The sequence below is a fragment of the Rattus norvegicus genome, chromosome 7 (assembly GCF_036323735.1).
Source record: "Rattus norvegicus strain BN/NHsdMcwi chromosome 7, GRCr8, whole genome shotgun sequence".
In the NCBI taxonomy this organism is placed as follows: domain Eukaryota; kingdom Metazoa; phylum Chordata; class Mammalia; order Rodentia; family Muridae; genus Rattus; species Rattus norvegicus.
Window position 1 is genome coordinate 38824852 of NC_086025.1, and position 23110 is coordinate 38847961.

Below are 23110 nucleotides of genomic sequence, written 5' to 3' on the forward strand. Positions count from 1 at the left end.
CTGTTCTTCTATGAGATTTAATGTATCTGGTTTTATGTTAAGGTCTTTGATCCATTTAGACTTGAGTTTTATGCAGGATGATATGCTTTTTTCTACATGCAGATAACCAGTTAGATTGTTAGACTAGCACCATTTGCTGAAGATACTTTCTTCTTCCTCTTCCTCTCTTCCTCTCTTCCTCCTCTTCCTCCTCCTCTTCTTTTTCTTCCTCTTCTTCCTCTTCCTCTTCCTCCTTCTCCTCCTCCTCCTCCTTCTCCTCCTCCTCCATATACTTTGTCTTCTGTGTCAAAATAAACTATTTTGGGAGTGTAGATTTCTTTTTTGGATCTTCAGTTGAATTATACTGATCACCCTTTCTGTTTTCATGCCAATACCATGCAGTTTTTGTAACTATTGCTGTGTATCACTGCTTGAAATCAAAGGCAGCAATATCTATAGAAGAGATTTTATTTTACAGGATTGTTTTAACTATCCCAGGTTTTTTATTTTATTTTTCCATATAAAGTTGAGAATTGCTTTTTCGTTGTCAGTAAGGAATTGTGCTGGGATTTTTATTGGAATTGCATTGAACCTGTAGGTTGCTTTTTGTAAGATGTAAATCCTACTGATCCATGAGCATGGGAGGTCTTTCATCTTCTGCTATCTCCTCAATTTCTTGCTTCAGAAACTTGTAATGTTTGTCATGCAGGTCTTTCACTTGCTTGGCTAGAATTATACCAACATATTTTACATTATTTATGGCTATCATGAAGAGTGTTGTCTCCCTAACCTCTTGAGCAGTCCATTTACTGTTTGTATAAGGAAGGGCTACTGATTTATTTTTGTTAATTTTGTATCCAACCATTTTGCTGAAGGTGTTCATCAGCTGTAAGAGTTTCTGGTAGAATTTTGGGAGTTATCTATGTACACTATAATGTCATCTATGAATAGAGGGGCTTTGACTTTTTCCTTTCCAATATTTATCCCTTGATCTCCTTTTTCTGACTTATTGTTCTAGCTAAAACTTTAATTATTATGTTGAATAGATAAGGAAAGAATTGACAGACTTGTCTTATACCTGAGTTTAGTGAAATTGCTTTAAGTTTCTCTCCATTTAATTTGATGTAATCTGTAGGGTTGCTACATATTGCCTTTTTATATTAAGTACGTGCCTTTGTATCTGATGTCTCCAGAAGTTTATCATAAGAAGATGTTGGGTTTTGCCGAAGAATTTTCAACATCTAAGAAGGTTTTTCTTTCTTTTTTTTATAGTAAATAGCGTTTATTAAACAACTTATATGGCCCATAGAGTTTGGTAAGTGCTTTTATTTAAATTCTTTATATTCTTGTAACATATGATTATTTCTATGTTATAGATCAGGAAATTATAAGGTTCCAAAGAAAAAACTATAGATCCTGCTAAAGAGAGATAAACACAAAGAATTATCTCCAATAGTCTCTAATACATAGCACTGCATGAGCTGTGATATATAATTTTGCTTGACTATAACCAAGTAGATGTCTAGAAGATGCATCAATAAGGGCCATCTATTTGATTAACCCCCCAAACTTCTTCTTGATGTGCATCTCCTAGAGAAGACAAATACCTGGATCAAAGGGATTGGGCACATAGATCCTTGCTCACTTTGCCTGCAAGGCATAACCTGTTTACAATCCTTTCAAGCTCTGCTATAAGCCACTATTGGCTCTCTCTTCTCTGAGTTCATAGGCTTTGTTGACAATGATCAGTGATTTGAATAGCTTTATCACCAAGCTCCATGTCTTTTGGTAATCCCCGTGTCTTCATGAACAATTAAAATATATCAATACTTGATCTTCTTTACCCACATGATTGGGCCTCTTGACCTAGTTTAGCTTTTCTTTTTTTTTTTTTCTTTTTTTTTTTTAACTTGAGTATTTCTTATATACATTTCGAGTGTTATTCCCTTTCCCGGTATCCGGGCAAACATCCCCCTCCCCCCTCCCCTTCCTTATGGGTGTTCCCCTCCCAACCCTCCCCCCATTGCCGCCCTCCCCCCACGAGTCTAGTTCACTGGGGGTTCAGTCTTAGCAGGACCCAGGGCTTCCCCTTCCACTGGTGCTCTTACTAGGATATTCATTGCTACCTATGAGGTCAGAGTCCAGGGTCAGTCCATGTATAGTCTTTAGGTAGTGGCTTAGTCCCTGGAAGCTCTGGTTGCTAGACATTGTTGTACATATGGGGTCTCGAGCCCCTTCAAGCTCTTCCAGTTCTTTTAGGTTGTTTAATTGGTGTATTAAATTGACAGATTTTCATATGTTGATCCATTTCTGCATCTCTGGGATAAAACCTATTTATTTGATCATGGTAGATTATGTTTTTGATTTATTTTTAGATTCAGTTTACCAGGATTTTTGCATCAAAGTTTATAAAGGAAATTATTCTGAAATTCACTTTGCTTTTTTTAAATTTTTGTGTGGTTTAAGTTTCAGGGTGACAGTGACTCATAGAATGAGTCTTGCAATATTCCTCTGTTTCCATTTTGTGAGATAATTTGAGGAGTATTGGTATTAGCACCGTTTTGAAAGTCTGGTAGAATTCTTCACTCAAACAACCTGGCCCTTGGAGATTCTGATAACTGCTTTCATTTTCGTAGGGGTCATAGGACTGTTTAGGTTCTTTACTTTATCTTGACTTAATTTTGCTGAATGGAATTTATCTACAAAATCATTCATTCCTTTAGGATTTTCATTTTTGTGGAATACAGACTTTTGTAGTAAAAGGTTATGATTCTTTAGATTTCCTAGTGTTTGCTGTTATGTCCCCCTTTTTAGTTCTGATTTTGCTAATTTGGATACTGTCTCTTTCCCTTGTAGTTAGTTTGTCTAACTTTTATCTATATCTTCTTGATTTCTCAATGAACCATCTCTTGGTTTGGTTGATTTTTTTTTGTATTTTTGCCTTTGTTTCTGATTTATTGATTTCAGCCCTGAGTTTGATTATTTCCCATTACCTACTCCACTTGGGTTGGATTCTTTTTTTCCTAGAGCTTTCAAATGTGCTTTTAAATTGCTAGTATGAGATACCATTTTCCATATCTTTTGACTAATTTTGGTTGAAAACCTATTTTACTAAATATTAGCTTGCTTCTTGGATCCTTTACTCTGATGGAATATCTATCATTGTTACTGAAGTATTTTTCTTTTGTTTTGCAGAATTATAGATCCTGTTTTGACATTCATTGTTAGTCTTTGTCTTTTTATTGTGGAGTTGAGCCCAATGATGTTGAAAGATATTAATGACCAATGCTTGCTATTGTTATTTTGAGATTGATGATAGGAGGGGGTGGAGGGAGGGAGGGAGAAAGGTGGATTTTTTTCTTTTGGTTTTGCTAGTGTGGGTTATTTATATCCTGTGTTTTCTTGGGTTTAAGCAGCCTCCTTAATTGGAGATTTTTTTCTCTAGAACTCCTGTAGGTCTGGATTTGTGAATAGTATTTTTTTATTTACTTTTGTTTTGAAATATTTTATTTCTCAATGTCTAGAAGATATCTGTTCTGACGCTTCTGGATTTTAGAATCCATGTTGAGATGTTCAGTATAATTTTGATAGGTCTGCCTATTGATATTACTTGTTCTTTTTTGCCTTGTATTTTATCTTTTTTTCCCTATAGGTTTAGTGTTTTCATTCTTTTGGAGCAGAAAACATTTCAATCTTACTGGTGTCCCATAAGCTTCTTGTATGACTACAGGAATCTTTTTTAGGTGGGAACAAAGTTTCTTACATTATTTCATTGAAAAAATATATCTAGGCCTTGGAGCTGGGACTCTTAACCTTTTTTCTATCCCTGTTATTATTAGATTAGGTCTTTTTTTTTTTTTTTTTGGTATCCTAGATTTACTGGGTATTTGTTTTGTTTCAGGACATTTTTATATTTAACATTTTCTTAGACTGATGTATCAATTTCTCGTATTGTGTCTTCTGTGTCTGAGATTCCCTCTTCTGTTTCCTGTTTTTTGTTGGTGGTGCTCGCTTCTGTTGTTCCTGTTCTCTTCCGTAAGTTTTCCATCTCCAGGATTCCCTCGACTTGTGTTTCCCTTTTTGCTTCTATTTCCATTTTCAGGTCTGAACAATTTTACTCACTTCCATCACCTTTTAATTGTACTTTCCTATATCTTTTTAAGTAAATTATTTATTTCCTATTTAAAGTCCTCTGTAAGATTGTATTTATGGTCATTTCCTAATGCCTCAGTATTGTTAGAATATCCAGGGCTTGACACAGCTCTAGAGGTTCCATATTCCCCTGGCTACTGTTCTTGAGCTAGCCATTAGATATTTGGTTGTGGTAAGGCAGACCTTGCATAGGTGGTCTCTGCCTGGAAATGGAACCCAAGGATCAGTGTGGGTCTTTGGGGAACTGGGCTTGCTCCAAAAGGCCTAGTGTGCAGAAGATTTGAGAAGTGGTGCAGCAGGACTGTTGAAGGTGGTCAATGGTACACAAAGGACAGCTTGTAGTCTTAAAGATATATCTTGATGAAGTAATTAACTGAGATATTTTCCATCATGTTATGACACTTAAAAAAGAGAAATAAGTGTAATCTTTTAATATCTGTTTTTGATGATTGAGTTAAAATTCAAAATAGTATTTTGTTGAATCACGTAGTTTGCAAAGTGTTGATTTAGATTGACTTATTTGAATGTGAAAAGTGTTTAAGTATCATTTTTTTCAGTAATATTTTTATTATTATTGAAAGTAATTTTGAGTGGACTTCTAATTTTCTGAATTTAAAATAAAACAAGACCATTTTATTTTCTTTCATTAATTTCAGAAATATAAGTGGAGAGGAGGTAGATATAAAATATTCAAATTATGACTATTTAAGATTTATTTTTAGGTGTGTTGGTGTGTGTGTTCATGTTAGTTCAAGAACCCAATAAGGCTCTAAGAAGTTCGCTTTTCTCTTGAGAGGATTTCTGGGCCTCCTGACACAACTGCTAAGAACTGGACCCTGAGCCTCTGCAATGCAGAGTACCTGGTTCACTACTGAGGCATCTGTCCAGTGCCATAACAGTTTACAACTTTAGTAATATTATCTTGTAGGTCTTAAGTCTAATTTAATTAGAAAATTAAAAATAGATAAATAATTTTCCTTGTGACACCTGCATTCTGATAATGGACTCATTTGGTTTAGATTATCACAGGAAAGAGTTCCTACCACCTGCTTGAATAAACTTCCACCAGAACCACATCTCAGATAATGGTTAATTTCTGACTGATGCAGAAAATCACCCTTTACCCTGGTTAGAAATAATAATCCGGATACATTTACATTTTGAATATTGATTAACCCTTCCTTCCTTCCTTCTTTCCTTCCTTCCTTCCTTCTTTCCTTCCTTCTTTCCTTCCTTCCTTCCTTCTTTCCTTCCATATTTACATCATGAGAACCAAGCCTAGGACCCCGTGTACATTTTCCTGAGCCTTGATTTCTGATAAGAAAGCATTATGCAATAGAAAAAATATATGAACATATGTTTCATATTAAGATTATGATAATATATGTAGCAATAGTAAAAATGAGTATGACAGAGGGACAACACTGTGAAATGCTGGTCCTTTTGTTATCACCATCCTCATACCTGAAGCCTGAATAATTACTCATTAAAATAGACCTCACACTAAAATATTTTATTCTCTCTTTTATTAATAAGAAATCTTAACATATATATATAGTGTATAAATTTTTTGTTTTTGTCTTATTTTAATTCTGTTAGTTCTAGTTCTCTGAAGGAACATGTCTGTTGAAGAAATCAATATTAATAGTAGAATCTGTTACATTGGTTCACAATATACTATATAATCTAATGATGTTAGAGAGGAATAGATTTCAGTACTCTTTCTGTTCAACCCACAGGGCTGGCTGGATGACTCAGCAGCCTGCTCTTCCAATGGTGACCCAGCCCTGGAAGTTTCCTTAGAGCCATGAGATTTGAGTCCAAGTTGAAAGGCTCCAAAATATAATTTGTAGAGTCAGCAAGAACTGAAGTACTAGCCGTAACAGGAAAACTCCAGTCTCAAGCAGAGATCCAAGGCAGGCAACAAAAGCAGCCCCGATTTGCCCTCAGACATCTTTATATTTGAGTTGAGTTTTCCTCTTTCCCTCATTTTTTGCAAACAACAACAACAACAACAACAACAACAACAACAATAAAACCTACAGAGCAGCCAGAACCATCTCTGAACTGGTTAAAAAAATAGCAATCACAGTTTTTGTTGTTGCTAGATATAGACATTCTTCATATTTCGACTTCTTCATTAGGAGTATGAGATGATAAATTAATTTTAAAGATGATGTGTATAAAGAGAATAGTTCCCTAGAATTTTGACATAATCTTTGCTACTGAATGAATGTTTCTCGGGCAGATAACAGCCAGTCACATGAAAGAGAAATGGAGCAAACAGGGATCCAGCACAGCTCTGAATAAGTTATTGTTTTTAAGCTTTTAATTATATTCATGGAAGTTTGCGAAATACAGGCCAAAGAGATAGTAACCATGGGGCAAGAACCTGAATGAATGATGGGCACATTATATCAGGTTCAAGGGGCCTTCTACACGGAATAAACTATGTAGAGCAAAAAAGGAAAAGGCATGCTTTTTCTTGTCAGAAGATTTTCCCCGGGATTTACTTGACATGAAGACATTCTTTTATATCATACTTTATGATCTTTGGTGCGAAGAGTCAAGAATAAAGAATCACATGCCTGGCTTGACAGTTTGAAAGACTCTAGAAACTCACTCCAAGGGAGACTGATGTGCGTTATAAAATAAAACTTCTAAGCACTTAATTTCAACACTGTTAAACCAAACAGCAAATAAAGTGACATTCATTTTTAAAAGTCTGCTGATATCTATACTGACTAAACCAAGAATGGTTTGTGAAGCTTTATTACTTGACTTCACCAATGTCTAATTAAATAAATGCAAAGTCCCATTCTGACTAATGCGGGCAACAATTTGGGATTTCTGGAACCTCCAGTTGAGAACATTCAAATCCAAGGGAATGGAATAGTACCCTATCATAACCTGCCATAGATATATTTGGCAGTATCTCGTGTGTAAGTACAATGAATGGTTGAGGCTTGTTTCTTTGCTTCGTCCCTTTCTGGATGAAGGGTCTGTCCTATGTAAACAATGGCTGGAACAAGATGAATTTAAATACTCATTATCTTTATGTATGTACATGAGTGTGTTTGTGTGTGTGTGTGTGTGTGTGGTGTGTTTGTGTGTCAGTAGTATGTGTGTGGTGTGTTTGTGTGTGTGTGGTGTGTGTGTTTGTGTTTTATTTGCCTTCCCATAGAGTTCAGAAGACTGTGACAAATTCCCAAAAGTTTCTGTTATGGGTGGTTGTAAAAGGCCAGATGTAGGAAGGAACAGAATTTTGTTTGTCTTGAAGAGTATTATGTGTTCTTAAACACTGAGCCACCTCTCCAGTACTGACATAATAAATTTGAAAAAGTGATGTTATTAAAAACATACCATGACCATTTTTATTTTAATAAGTTAGACCACTTCGCTGGAGCACATAGTAAGTTCTTAAAAAAAGTAAGTACATCAAAGAGACAGATTTCTTAAACATTACACAGATGTTACTCATTAAAAGAAGACAATGAATGTAAGGTCATGAAAACTTCCAAGGGCAACATAATTGAAACATTATAGAATTTTAAAATGTTTTATAGAGTGTGGAAGAAGCATTAGGTATGTTTGAGCAGGAAAGATTGAAAGCCTTAAGTAGTTCAGCAGTTAATAAAGAACATTTCAGTGATCTCATCTCAGTTCACATATCTGGAGGTCACAGTCCCTGTTACAAATGTAATAGAAACTCTTTTTATTTTTGCCCAGCTGCCCATTCTTAAATGTGTCCTCAATATTGACAAATATAATCAGAAACTTGAAGAAAGTACACTTTGAAAATATAAGCACTTTAGAATGTGGTTTGAATAAAAAATAATTCTTAATATTTCTAATTCCATAGTTTAATGTGTCTTGTATACATGTGCTATAGTTTAGATGGATCCAGAATGTCACACACAGGTCTAAGTATTTCCATCCTGTTACTGAGAGGCTCTTAGACATTGAGAGTATGGTGGTTTGAATAGGGTTGGTCCAGGCAGTGGCACATTAGGAGACATTTCCTTGATAGAAAAGGGTATCATGGTAGGAATAGGCTTTCTGAGAGAGCTTTCTCATAGCTTCCTAGAGGGCAGTCTTCTCTTGGTTCCCTTTGGAGCAAGATGTAGAATCCTCGGCTCCTCCTCCAGAGCCATTCCTGACTGGACTCTGCCATGTTTCAGCCTTGAATGGGTAGAACCTCTGAACTTGTAAGCTAGCACCCATTAAATGTTGTCCTTTATACGAGTTCTCTTGGTCATGGTGTTTCTTCATAGCAATGGAAGCCTAACTAAGACAGTGATGTTAGGTCTAGTTACTATTGGAAATATTACAAGTTTGGGCCTAGTCCTCAGAGACACCATAGGAAATAGGATTAACAATTTCACATTCTAGAAGCAAAAGTGGACAAGGCATTTTCTACTAACAAAGAAGCTATTTGCAACAGATATCTACTGAAAAAGAGAAAGTTAGGTTTCTTCAATACTGTATTACTGGATTACATTAATCACACTCTTGGGAATGCCCCATTTGTCTATGGGCATTGCTTACCCCGTTTCTATTTTCATTGTTTTAAAGAATTTTTATTTATTTATTTGTATTTTTTGTTCTATTGCTTTTGTTGTTGTTGTTGTTTTCTTGGTGTGTATGTGTGTGTGTGTGTGTGTGTGTGTGTGTGTGTGTGTGTGTGTGTTTTATTGAGTTACTGCTCTCAACTAATGGCAACAAAATCAGGAAATCCAAAGATGTTCTTAGGAAAATCTGTGAGGTGTGTTTCAACATAACAACTTTCTATGAAACTTCCTATGTTAGACTTTGTATGAAAACGGAAACCTATATTTGATTAAGGATTTGCTTGTTCAACCTCTAACGAGCTCTACTTCCAGTCTTTTCATGGCTGATGGCTGTATTAATTTCCTTTCATCTGCCTAAGCTTCTTTCTGCACATAATAAAAGTCTCTTTTTGCCCTGGTGGCTGTAAAGGAAATGAAATTATATTTTTCAGTGGGCAGTTATTTATGAAATAATTCTACAGTTAGCTGCAGGAAGGTAATGTAATTAGTTTATCACAAACTTTCTATTTTTGCATATGGTTGATCCCTACTAGGAAAACAAGGTTGAGAAGAATTCTTGTTTGTAAAGTGCCAACTAAATAAAATATGAATTGCTTAAATATTCATGTAGTTTTTTGTATTCCATAGTAAATGAATATCATTGTATGGTTAACATTTTAAAAGGTAACACAATATTGGGCATGTGCAGTGATTAATTTTTAAATACTTAACTACAAATTGCTTAAGACATATTTTACCCCATGACGGAAACATTGTAGATTATTATGGATTGTTTTTAATGTAATTTTGTAAAAATATACTATTTACCATAATAAATAATATTTTCAAAAGTTTTATATTTAGTTTGAAAATTTGTTGATGTTTCTATAAGGTTTCTCTGTGTGTGTGTGTGTGTGTGTGTGTGTGTGTGTGTTTTGAATCCCCTTATCTTTCATTTACTCTATAAAGTGTAGACAAAGTATTATTCTATTAATAAATTTAATAAGAATTTTGATTTAAATTTATATTTTCTTATATAAAACGTTTTTATTCAGTATTAAGATCTGGCTTGATTAATAATAGTCATAAATTTTAATAGCAAATTACTAATATACTCTGAAAGGTAAAATGGAAATGTCACCCCTCCGGTAATTGATATGATTTCTTTTCAGATACTAGAAAATAGTAGAATCCCCTATTCAATTATGAAGCAAGATACGTGGTGGGAAATTCATATTTGATCTGACTAAACTCTGGTTTATTAAATACAATTTAAATAATGGATGACAATGTGCACCTTATTTTCAAAGTGAGCTTAAGTGTGACAAAAATAAAGTTTGAGTATGAAATCATTTCTCATCCTTATTCTGGAAGGGTTATGCACAACTTCCAGCAAAAGTGCTGACAACTCTCTCCGTGTAATATTATATACTCGTGAGGAAGAGACAGGAAGTAAAAATGTAGAACATATTTTACTTGATTGGCTATAAACTCCCATGCTTCTCCAAGCGCTGAAAATGGGCTTTCTTGATACACTTCGGTAATACATCCTTTGTATCTGATGAAAATGCAGATGAGCATCATAAACTATTGTGACTTGAAAGGACTGATCTCACAGTGGAGCCTGCCTCCATCTGCTTTCACCTCTAAAGCAGGGTTGCTGGTGTTGTTGGTTGGTTGGTTTTTGGGTTTTGGTCCCTACAATCACCACTGAATTCATAGGTTAAAATTCAGGAATTCCACATGCCAGTCTAGTCCCTTGTTTTTGTAATTGTTGTTGTTTGTCTGCTTATTTCTTATACTGTATTAGTGTCATTTATGTATGCTTGCATTAGCTTAGGCCTTCTACTACTGATGCTAATTATTCCACATTATGTTTTCATAAGTGCCTTTGTAAAGTTGGAATATACACATGTGAGGAGAGGAGGGAAAAGAGAAAATATTATTGACAGGGCTTTCAAAAATCTCAAATTAAATCAATGGCTGTAGGCTTATTTTTTCAAAGCTACCTTCTACCTTTTTTTCTGCATTTACAGAAGAGTCAAATGAGGCCATCTGTAACAATAGGCTCCAGTTAAATATCAGACACTTGCTGAAAGTCATTGCTTCAGGGTTGAAACAAACAAGCAGGAATTTTGTAAAGGACAGCAAAGCTGTGGAAATTTAGTCCCCTGCTTTGTGATAGTTTCATTCTTGGGAATAGATAAAGTCTTCAGAACATTATTTTATCCTTGATGGAAGGTTGTGTTTCATAAAGCTTTATAAGGATTACAGACTGATTATGTCTAGAGAGATCATGAAGAGGGGCATCTACGTGATGATATAATATGTATTCAGTTGTCCTCTGCTCATTTCTAGTTGTACAGCTTCACCATCTTTACTACAAAGAAGCACAGAGAAGAGCTCAGAATACTATTAACATAATGTTCAAAGCAGCCATCACCATAGAGAAAGGTAGTGGAATAATTGTCACATTTTCTATTGTTTTGTAATAGGGATATGAAGACATAGAAGTATAGTCATATTACTTAATTCTCTGCTTCAGATATTGCACTCTGATATATGCTTGGAATAATATAACTCCCAAATAGTAATATTGTTATACATGCAGAGTGTTTCAATGTTGTTCAGTCACGGTTTTCCTGATGACTTAGAGGCAAGTGAAGCACAAATGACATCCTTTACACTGTGAACTGAACAAGGCCTGCAGATGTCCACAGACAAGGATAATTGATTCATCCAGTGGTTTACTGAAGCATAACTTAAGAAGAATAAATACTCATCATTCACTTTTCCTACTGCAACTTGTATTCTTACACTGAACATCACTTTCCATATTTAATTTAATGTGCTTTATGGAACTAGTTGGCACCATTTAGATAGAGTTTAAATGACTTACATTTAACAAAACAATGGATCCAACCAAAATACAATACACATTTTACACGTGTAAACACCTTTATATTTTTAAAATAACTCTGAATATGTATTGGAATTCTGCTTTGAAGTAATTTTCTAGTTTTACAAATGAATAGGTTTCGTATAGAAGAAAAAAGATACATCCCTTTGAAGGGAAAGAGCTCTGTTTCATATAGGCCATAATGCTAAGTATATACAGTAATGCTAAATATAGAAATGTATATTTTCTTATAAGTATAGCTCACCTGATAAGGATTTTTGTTACGGTTAGTAAAGTTGGGAAGATAATCAAATGACAGAGACTGTCTGAGTTAACACTTGGTTAAACTTAATTAAACTATCATATTTCTCAAACAAAATTGTTACATATGAACAAATACATGTATATCAAAACGTATTATGATCTTTGAATGATACAAGTTATAATTGTGAATAAAATAAAGTAAACAATTATGAGAAAAGTGGCAGTCCTTCCAGTCTTCATCTGTGTACAAATCTAAAACCTGACTGGAGAGAGCTGGTCTGCAAGGAGCACTTTACCTCCTAAATGCACAGCCCACTGGTCGGACCCCACTTTCTCTCCACTGAGTGTCTAAAGAGAAACCCACCAGGAGTGCAGTCCTGGGCATATACACAAAAGATTCTCCAGCATATAACAGGGACACATGCTCCATTGGGTTCATAGCCAACTTTTTTATAACAACTAGAAGCTGGAAAGAACCCAGATGCCCTGAACAGAGGAATGGATACAGAAAATGTGGTACACTTATACAATGGAATACTACTCAGCTATTAAAAACAATAACTTCATGAATTCCTTGGCAAATAAAGAGAATTAGAAAATATCATCCTGAGTAAGGTAACACACAAAAAAGATTACACACACAAAAAACAAAACACACATGGCACGAACTCACTGATAAATAGATATTGGCCCAAAAGTTTGAATGACCCAAGATACAATCCACAGACCACATGAAGCTCAAGAAGAAGGACAACCAAAGTGTGAATGCTTCAGTCCCTCCTAAAAGAGGGAACTAAAATATTCATAGGAGGAGATATGAAGACAAAGTTTGGAGCACAGACTGAAGGAATGGCCATTCAGAGCCTGCCCCACCTGGGGATCCAACCCATATGCATACAGCCACCAAACCCAGACAGTATTGCTGATGCCAAGAAGTGAATGCTGACAGGAGCCTAATATAACTATCTCCTGAGAGACTCTACCAGAGCATGACAAATACAGAGGCAAATGTTAGCAGCAAACCATTGAACTGAGAATGGTGTCCCCACTGGAGGAGTTAAAGAAAGGATTGAAGGAGCTGAAGGAGCTTGCAACCCCACAGAACAACAATACCAATCAACCAGAGCTCCCAAGGACTAAACCAGTACCCAAAGTGTACATATGGACAGACCCATGGCTCCAGCTGCACATGTAGCAGAGGAAGGCCTTGTTGGACACCAATGGGAGGAGAAGTTCCTGGTACTGCCAAGGCTGGACCCCTCAGTGTAGGGGAATATCAAGGTGGGGAGGCAGGAAGGTGTGAGTGGTTGGGTGGGTGAACACCCTTACAAAAGAAGGGGAGGGGGAATGGGACAGGAGTGTTATGGAAAAGAAACCTGGAAAGGGGATAGCATTTGAAATGCAAATTAAAAAGTATCCAATGAAAGAAAGTAAAGAAAACATCATCCTGAGTGATGTAACCCAGTCACAAAAGAACACACATGGTATGTACTCACTGATAAGTGGATCTTAGCCCCAAAACTTGGAATACCTAAAAATAAAAATTCACAGATCATATGAAACTCAAGTAAGAAGACCAAAATGTGAATGCTTCAGTCCTTCCTAGAAGGAAGAGCAAAATACTCACAGGAGGAAATACAGGGAAAAGAGTGGAGCAGGGAAAGGTCATCCAGAGACTGCCCCACCTGTGAGTCCATCCCATAAGCTGTTGCCAAACCCAGTCACTACTGCTGATGCCAAGAAGTGCTTGCTGACAGGAGTCAGATATGAATGTCTTCTGAGATGCTCTTCCTGAGTCTTTTGATACTGATGAGAATGCTTGCAGCTAACCATTCGACTGAACTCTGGGACACTAATGGAGGAGTTAGAGAAAGGACTGAAGGAGCTGAAGGGGTTTGTAACTCCATAGGAAGAACAACAATATCAACCAAACAGACCCCACCAGAGCTCCCAGGGACTAAACCACCAACCAATGAGTATCCATGGAGGAACCCATGACTCCAGCCACTTAAGTAGCAAAGGATGGCATTGTCGAGCATCAATAAGAGGAAAAGCCCTTGGTCCTGTGAAGGCTTGGTTCCCCAGTGTAGGGGAATGCCAGGGTGTTGAGGTTGAGTGGGTGGGTAGGAATGGGAGCATCCTCATAGACTCTGGGAGAGGGGGAAGGTAGTATGGGAGAGGTTGGGAAAGGGGATGACATTTGAAATGTAAATGCATAAAACATCCAAAAAAAATAAAATTAAAAAGAAAAGTTCCAGAGAATATTACCAGAAAAAATGCATATGACTAACAAGGCAAAGAAACCCCATTTCATTATGCTTGGAAGGGATGAGGCCTGAAAGGAACCTTGAGATTTTGTTAGTGACCAGCTTAACAGAAATCTGAAAGATTAATTATTCAATAAAACTGGACTCCACTCCAAGCTTGCTGGAACTTGCCTTGCAGCATTTTAAAACGTTCAGATACACATGCCCATTGAACTGGTAAGCATTTTCTGGAACCGAGATCCAATAGTTATCAAGCGTCATCAGGCAGAAATAATGTGTTAAGTAGATTTTTTCCTGCTTTATTAAGAATAAAATTCATTAGAAAAGGAAGAGTACTTTTGATCAATAATGGGAATCCTTTAAGTAAATTACCTAACAATATATATCTGGGACAGAATGTTAAATATTTAGTTTCAGCAAAATGTATTTTAAATAGAGAAAATCAAGGTAAAAACACTAATAAGTTGAGGTGTGTTTTTTTCAGCCCTACCTTCTAGGACTTCTGTCATGAATGGACATTGAATTTTCTCCAAAGGTCATTTCTGCCTCCACTGGTAAAATTGTATTTTTTTTCAGTCGATTCATAAGTTGTATTACATGACTTACATATTGTTGAACTATTTCTGAATCTATAGGCTAAAGTCAAATGATTCACATAATATTAATTCCTTTATAAATGGCCTGTGGGATTAATCATTTAAAATGAGTTTGAATGGAATCGTAAGACAAGAAAATTCTCAGGATTCTGGTGATGTAATGGTCAAATAAAAAAAATAGATTTAATGCAAATGAGGAAAATATAAATTCTAACACATACCTCAGAACAATGCCTGGGGACTAGGAATCTACTCAGAATGTTTACCCTCTGTCTTAGTCATGGTTTCTATTCCTGCACAAACATCATGACCAAGAAGCAAGTTGGGGAGGAAAGGGTTTATTCAGCTTACACTTCCAAATTCCTGTTCATCAACAAAGGAAGTCAGAATGGAACTAATGCAAGGCAGGAAGCAGGAGCTGATGCAGAGGCCATGGAGGGATATTACTTACTGGTTTGCTTCCCCTGGTTTGCTCAGCTTGCTTTCTTATAGAACCCAGGACTACCAGCCCAGGGACGGCACCACCCACAATGGGCTGGGCCCCCACCATCCCTGACCACGAGTTGAGAAAATGACTTACAGCTGTGTCTCATGGAACCATTTCTTCAATTGAGGCTCCATTCTCCGTGATAAATTTAGCTTGTGACAAGTTAACACACAAAACCAGCCAGTACACCCTGTATATTTACATCTCAAAATATTAGTTATAAACTCTATTTTTATTATTTGAATAAGATAATGAGGGTTATGTACAGCTGTTGGGTTGTTTTAAAGTTATGTCTAATAGTGCTTGACTAGGAAGCACTTACAACTTTTAATTTTATATAAATATAGTGTTAAAAATATATTTAAAACTATTTTACACATGACTGAGGATTACACAAGTTTATGTAAGAATAGTTGAATTCAACACTCTTATTCAGGTTTTGAACTTCTCATGAAATATTTTAGAGCTTATAGTATATGCAGAATATGATTTCACAGAATGGCTGCTTAACACTAAGACTGCAGTGGTAAATATTATTTATGTTTTCAGAGTGGAGTCAAAACAGTTAAATTTTTTAGTACCCTTAAAGGACAGGAGCAAGAAAATGCAGAACATGGAGGTATTTATTAGTAAATCTCTTGGCCCTGATTAATGAGTTTAGCCAGTCATGGGCAGATATTGCCACTGAAATCCAGAAAGAAATAAAATAAAGAGCTCAAACTGAAAAGAGTTTGCCTTTAAAATTGGCTGCTTTTTACATCAGTTTTGTTTATTATGTTGGTTATTGAGAGAAAAGTCACTGAGTACTTCATTGACCTCATTGAAATAGATATTTAAATAGCCCTAGTGTCTATTTATGGGAAACTCACCTTATCAAGGAAAAAAAAGTTATTGTAAAGTAAACCTAACAGATTTAAAGTCCCTGGGGTTTTTTTTTACTTTGTTTTCTTGTTTCTGCTCTATGGGCAATATGTAGTCCTCAGGCATTATGCTCTTAAAAACACAAACTCTTGGATAATTTATGGTGGGATTATTTGGATTCTGGCTTGCCAGTGGTATATGTGAAGAAAGTCATTGAATCTTAGAAATAGTGGAATTCCTATTCTTTTGTTTTGTATTTTTTTGCAAGCCAGAAGCGATACGATGTAATTTTATCATCCTTTTAACATTATTATCTAGTTTGTGTCATTTTTTTAAAATCTGTGGTTATATGTCAAGGAAATTACTGTGTTATTTGTTATGTGTTATTTCTTATCCTCTTCCTAAATAAAAGACCCTTATTTGCCAAAGTATATGATCTATATTTCTCTGTGGATGTGACAATAAGCATTTAGAGTATAGTTCAAAATTATACTAGTATAGGAATCAAGCCAAAATGGGATCTGCTATGGGTGCTCACTAGCTACTACTGGTTGGCCAAATTTACAGAGTTCAACATGAATTCCCTCCCGGCAAGGATTTTTTTCTTCCATCCAATTAAGTGTCTATTCATTAATCCAAGCCATAAGAGGTATCATTTCACCTATGAGAATATCTACTGAGTAAGTTATTGTTGTGGTTCCTTTATGACTTGGTTTAGTAGAACTATTTTTTGCATCCCTGTATTTTGAAAATTACAAATTTATTTGAAGCATTATTGAGTTAAACCATTATCTGTCACTAGGATGCTGTTCAAGACTGTATCTTTTAGTTGTTCTATGATCTAGAGTCTATAACATAGTAGATATTCATGTATTAGCATGATGATTTCAGAAATGAATCAGTGAACAGAATCATGAAGTAGTCCTTTTACTTTCTGTATGTTTGTATCTAACAGAAAAATCAAATATCTTTTATGCCCATTCTGGTATTCTTTAAGGTTATCAATCATAACATATTCATTTTCTTTCAACTATTTTAATATATTAATAGATTTTATGCATGTTTAATCATAACATAGGTACATTTGGATTCTATATAATTATAAAAGCAAACAAAACAAACTCAAAGAGCTATGTTATCCTGAGTATGTCATGTTCACACTGACTCAGGTTCACCTAAGGCTGAAATATCATTTTGAAATACTGTATTATTGAAAAGCACCACTGGTCATGTTACACTCAGAACTGTAGAATTCACAAAACCATAAAAGCTCTCAGACAGATTGCCATTTCTGTTTTTTCTGACTTCTTTTAAATTGGGTTTTATCATTTCAGACAAACATGTCTTTTGTTTCTTTTGAAGACTTCTTATATATGTAGTACATGTACATCAGTTCTGTTCTCCCATTGCAACTTAACTCATAACTTCCACTCCTGAAATCTGTGGCTTTGTCTTCTTTAATCACGATTTCCACATGTGCATACTCACTTATTGTTTTCTTGTTATTTAAAGTATATTTTCCCCTCACAGAGTATAACCTGATTGACATTTTTACTACATCTACCCCTTTCAGTTCCTCTCCATTTCCCAACCATACCAGATCCCATCCTCTTCAGTTTCTCATTAGAAAACAGATAGATGGCTATCAGGTAGTAGTATAATAGAATAAGGTAAGATAAAACAAAACTTAATGCATTACAATGGGACAAAATGAACAAATAGAATGAAAAGAGGCCATGAGAATGCACAAAAATCAAAGATGACTCATTGTCACAACCAGAAATCTCATAAAAACACTAATCTGGAAAACATACTATATGTGCAGAGGACCTAGTATAGACTTGTAGCTGTCATGTGCATGTTGCCCAGTATGTGTGGGTTCGTATGGTCATTGATCATGTTGATTTAGAGGACTTGGTTCCCTTGGTGTTCTCTGTCCCATGTTGCTCCACAAGGATTCCTAAGGCTTCAAGGAAGGAAATTGTTCGATATATCCCATTTAAGGCTTAGTGTTCCAAGTTCTCATTCTCTGCATAGTATTTGAGTATGAGTCTCTGTATTTGTTCCAATTTGCTTCAGGAGAAAACTTTTCTATCATGTTTAAGCAATCACTGATTTATGAATAGAGCAGAATATCATTAGGAGTGATTTTTTCACTACATTTGCAGTTTTCTTTTTTTTGTTATTGTTGTTTTCATTTTGTTGTGTTTTTGTCATTTTGTGTGTCTGTTTTTTCCCAATAGAATTTTGGAATCTCTACCCAAGACCCCCAGGCTATCTAGTACAAGATTCTTGGTCATTCAAATAGTACTGAGTCTAGGTTGTAACTCACGGAATAGGCTATAAGTCAAATCAGATACTGGGTGGTTATCTCATATACTTTGTACCAAAATTACCACAGCATAACTTATAGCGAGGATACCGTTTTTGATCAATATTTTTGTACTGGAATTCGTGTTTCAGTAACTCCTGTAACAAAGTCACTAAAATTTAGAGGCAAGGTCTCTACATTCATAAAACCGCTCATCATCTCCATGTTTAATGAGCTGTATAGGTGTTCTCTTCAGCAATGTGGCCTTCCTATCTGTCTGTGAAGATCAACCAAAACATTTGACAACAGCTTGGATTTTATGGGGATTCTTTGGTTAACCCCTTTGGACAACAACTCATTTAAAGGTAGCCTAATCCAGATATTGGAGACATTTGGTGATTAGAGGAGTTTTATTTGAATCTGTCTCCCCCATTAATTGATTAATTGATAATATCATTTAGATTGTCTTCATACACACACACACACATATGCTTTTACTGTAATTATATCTTCATAATCAAATGACCATAAATTTTAGCAGTCCCTCTGCTTTATGGCCTAACTCCTCCACATTCTTCTTTTTTAACACTGTATTCCTGATATAGATCCCTAGCCCCATCCATCCATAAGAGTAACTCCATTTCCCTTTCAAAATGACATCTATTTGTCCCTCAAAGTCCCTTTTATATTCCTAGCCTCTGATGTTATATAGATTTTGTCATGGTTATTATTAACTCAATAGTTAATATCCTCATATAAGTAACTGTATACCACAGTCTCTTTCTGCGTCTGGGAATACTTAATCAAAATATTTTTCTAATTCCATCTATTTCCTGAGAAGTTCATGATTCTATGTTTATAACATCTGAGGGCTTCAACATTATGCAAATGTAGCATATTTTCTTTATTATTCAGTTGAGAAACATTAAGTTTGTTTCCAACTTGTTGCTATTGTGAATACAGCAATGACTGTGGTAAGGTATATGTCTCTGAGATAGGGTAAGTTGTCCTTTGAGTATATGCCCAAGAGTGCTATATCTGGTTGTTGAGGTACATCAATTTCTTACTTCCAAAGCATCAATTTACCAATGTCCACAGTGGCTATACACTTTTGCATTCCAACTAGCAATGGCTGGCCACTGTCACTATTCCATATCCTTACAGCATGAGCAGTCATTTGTCTTACTGATACCAGACATTCGAATGGGGCACTCACCTATTTATAAACACTTCTTACTGAAATCCTTTAATGATGCTGATATGGATATGTGTTTAGGGATGTCACAGTGATGACATAGTCACACAGAGTCATGACACTCCGTGAGACTGAATCTCCCTTTTAGAATTCATCAATGGCCTTTAGTTCTTCATGGAATTATTGAGCCTTTTGGAATTCATCCACCTGCACTGTCAGGTCTGTTGTTGACTTCATGCTGCAGTTTTCCTTTTGTGGCCACAGTTTTAAGATTTCATGGGTGCAGCTTTCCTGTTTTATATACAAGGCACAATCTGTCTCACAGCAGATATTTTGGCATTTTTGTTGTTAACAATCTTTCTCTGTCTGCTCATCAGCAAAAATTCCCTGAGCATTGGGTTAGATATTGAGTTAGCATTGGACACCACAAGATCAGCTATTATCTCAATTTCAAGGGTTATAGCTTTCTGTAGTGACGTCTGTCTACTTTGAAACAGAAGAAACTTTCTGGGATGAGAGGTGAAGAATATACATACTTGTGTATTTGAGGATGAATTTAGATAAAGCAGTCAAATATTATACTGGTTTAGGAAATTGTCGTTATTAATCTATTCTAATGACCTTACCATCAGTTGCTTTCAGTTGCTATGAGCAAACTTAAAACATGCCTCAAAGGTGAAGACATAGAAATGCTATATGGATGTAGCAGCTCTCTAAATCACCTTGTAGTAAAATTGACAGTAAGACTGTCAATTATAAGTAAAATCAAAAGAATTAAATATCTGTGCACTGACTAATAAAAACACCTTGATGTATATATTATGTGACAATTAAAAGCACTAAGGATACAGGCAAAATATCTGTGTTATCATAGATAGCTCTTACAGTAATTTAATTTCCAACCCAATAAAACTATATGAAAATAACCGATTCAGTTATTGTATTTGTAAACTATATGCCTAGATTAGGCAGATCTAGCATTATACTAACTTATACCCTAGCTATGAGACCCTTTGCCATTTGCAGTTTCTCCTGGCCATGAGGTTCTACTCCATCTTGGCTTTCTCCTCTTCTTCATTCCTCTCTCATCGCTCTCCCAGTCTCCTCTCTTTACCTGCCCCTCTCAAAGACCATCCCATCTTTCCCTTTGATTGATAAATCACAGGCTCTAGCCTTTATTGACCAGTAAAATTGGGGAGAAAGTTCACATAAGATCACCTGAGTACATGATCAATTGCTCAAGAGGGACAATCCCTCTTGAGCAAGCAGAATTAACATCAGAATTCAAACAGCATCAAGACAATCCACAACAGTCTATAGCAGAGGTATGGGTTATAGAAAAATCTATATGATAGTGTTTGTAGTTTTTCTTTTTAAAGAAAGATTAAATCAACGGGAATCTGTCACCATCAGTCAATTGTAATAAAGTAATTATGTGGATAAATATCACTAACCTCCTGAAGGGGGTCATTGTTTTACTTACATAGAACAATCTATACCTTGTCTCCTATGATGACTTGAGTCAGTTTATACTAACATTTTCAAAAGTACACACACACACACACACAGACACACACACACACACACAAAACTTGATTAACTCCAAATGAAAATCAGTTAAGCTTTCATGCCATTCTGAAGAATGTTTCAAAGAAACACTTACTCATAATAGGTTCATGTGTGTGGGTAATAGTTCCTTCAGATCCATAGTTGAAATGAAGGCAATATTCAGTATTCATTGACATTATACTTGTGAAGATCAGTCAAGTTCATTTATATCCAAAATGAATAGAATCTAATAGCATTAGGTAGAGAGGTAGCAGAATGAATAAGGAGATTCCATGTTCCATATTGTCACCTTCGTTCTCATTTACAGGAAACAGAAAACTACCAAAGCAAACACTAATAGAAAGATATGTAATGTGTTATATGCTCACCACTGGAAAGCCTGAAGCTGTCACACCAAGAACCTTTCCATGCAAAGGAAAGTTTCAGGGACCCACAATGATTGACTTCTATGAAGGACATGTCTGACTCATATTTCCACTCAACCTCCATGTCATCAACCAAGTCAGATCACAGCCTTCAATTGTAGAACTGTCAGCATCTCTGAACTTGTCTAAAACAAGTTATCTGGGTGACATTTTCTTTAACTTTGAAAATCTTATTTTTGAGGTATAATTGTGATATATATTTATAATAGACACATAGATAAGTGTCCTATTCTATAGTGCATGGTTTCCTTCAAAAATTAGCATTGAACATTTCACTGCCAAACCCACACACTTATTAAGAAGTCTTGTTTAACGTGTGTCTTAAGAAGTGCTCCAGTCTCATTTCTTTTGCTCTGGTAAAACACCTGATACAATGTGACTTATGCGATAAAGTAATTTTCAGCTTAAATTCCAGGTATCAGACCATCATTCTCTAGATAGAAGTTCAGGGAATCAAATTATGTCACATTGACAGGAGCAAAAGAAAACATTATGCTCTTGCCTGTTTGCTTGATCTGAGCTAGGCTTTTCATTTTTACACTGATCAAGAATGCTTTCAAAGACTGTTGCTACCTAAGATGGGTTAGGTCTTACTGTAAACAATAAATAATCATACCATACCTCTTCTGATATGTCCAGATTTCAACATTCTCTGGAATGTTTATATTAGTTAAAGAGATTATAGAGCCAGGAAGTGCATGCATCTGCACCCCGCCCCGTGTGTGTGTGTGTGTGTGTGTGTGTGTGTGTGTGTGTGCGTGTGTGTTTGTGTGTGTGTGTCCGTGCGTGTATGTGTGCGTGCATGTATGTGTGTGTTAATTGGGAAAACATAGACTCAGCTGTATGAATCAAACTCTTTTGCTATTTTTAGCACAGTAATATGTTTGGCCAACTAGCTTTATATAAAACATGTTTAAACGTGATATTCAGAGTAAACAAATTAACATAATGTTACAGAAATAAAGTTTGTTATTCATATATAATTTCCTCATCTAACAATAGCATAATCAACATATTAAAGAAAGAATGCAAATGATTTATAAAAATACTGAATAAATAAACTGAATTCTTAATTGGTGAAGACAATTACATTATCTTAAATAAGAAACACTTCCTTAAGCAACTAAATAGGATATTTTGCTAATTGCATGTTTTTGCACTTCATAAACTAAGTAAACTGGATTATTAAATCTTAAACAAATGGAATTATGCATTGATATATATGTATATATCACTATATATAAGCACATTAATTGCATAAAAGAGAAACCAGGCTAATTCCAAATTATCTAAATATTTTATAAGAAGATTGGGTGGTTGATTTAATTATAAAATTAATTAGGAGGTCTATTCAAAGACAATAAAATATATCCCAATATTAATATTAGACTTAATTATTGAGTATGTGTTAAATACTTGTAATAACAAGGGTTCTGCTGCTGGTGTCCATATGTAAAATAAGATATTTACTTCTCATATCGGTACTAAATTGAAGCTGTTTTGGATATTCTGTGTTCAAAAGGAAATGCATTCCTTAGTTGTGTCTTGAATTGAA

The 23110-nt window shown here is 35.3% G+C and overlaps 1 protein-coding gene across 11 annotated transcripts in view; it reads left to right on the forward strand.

Moving 5' to 3' along the window:
* Positions 1–23110, forward strand: part of Mgat4c (MGAT4 family, member C) — a 764987-nt gene that overhangs the window by 228735 nt on the left and 513142 nt on the right. For 3 of the 11 annotated variants that reach the window (XM_039078699.2, XM_063263212.1, XM_063263209.1), the window contains one exon: positions 1252–1294. The exons of 6 other annotated variants lie outside the window; for them this stretch is intronic. The gene's annotated coding sequence lies outside the window, so the exon portion shown is untranslated. Of the gene's footprint in view, positions 1–1251; positions 1295–9676; positions 14666–23110 lie in introns of those variants that run through there. 2 more of the 11 variants (XM_063263215.1, XM_039078700.2) reach the window with 1 other exon arrangement.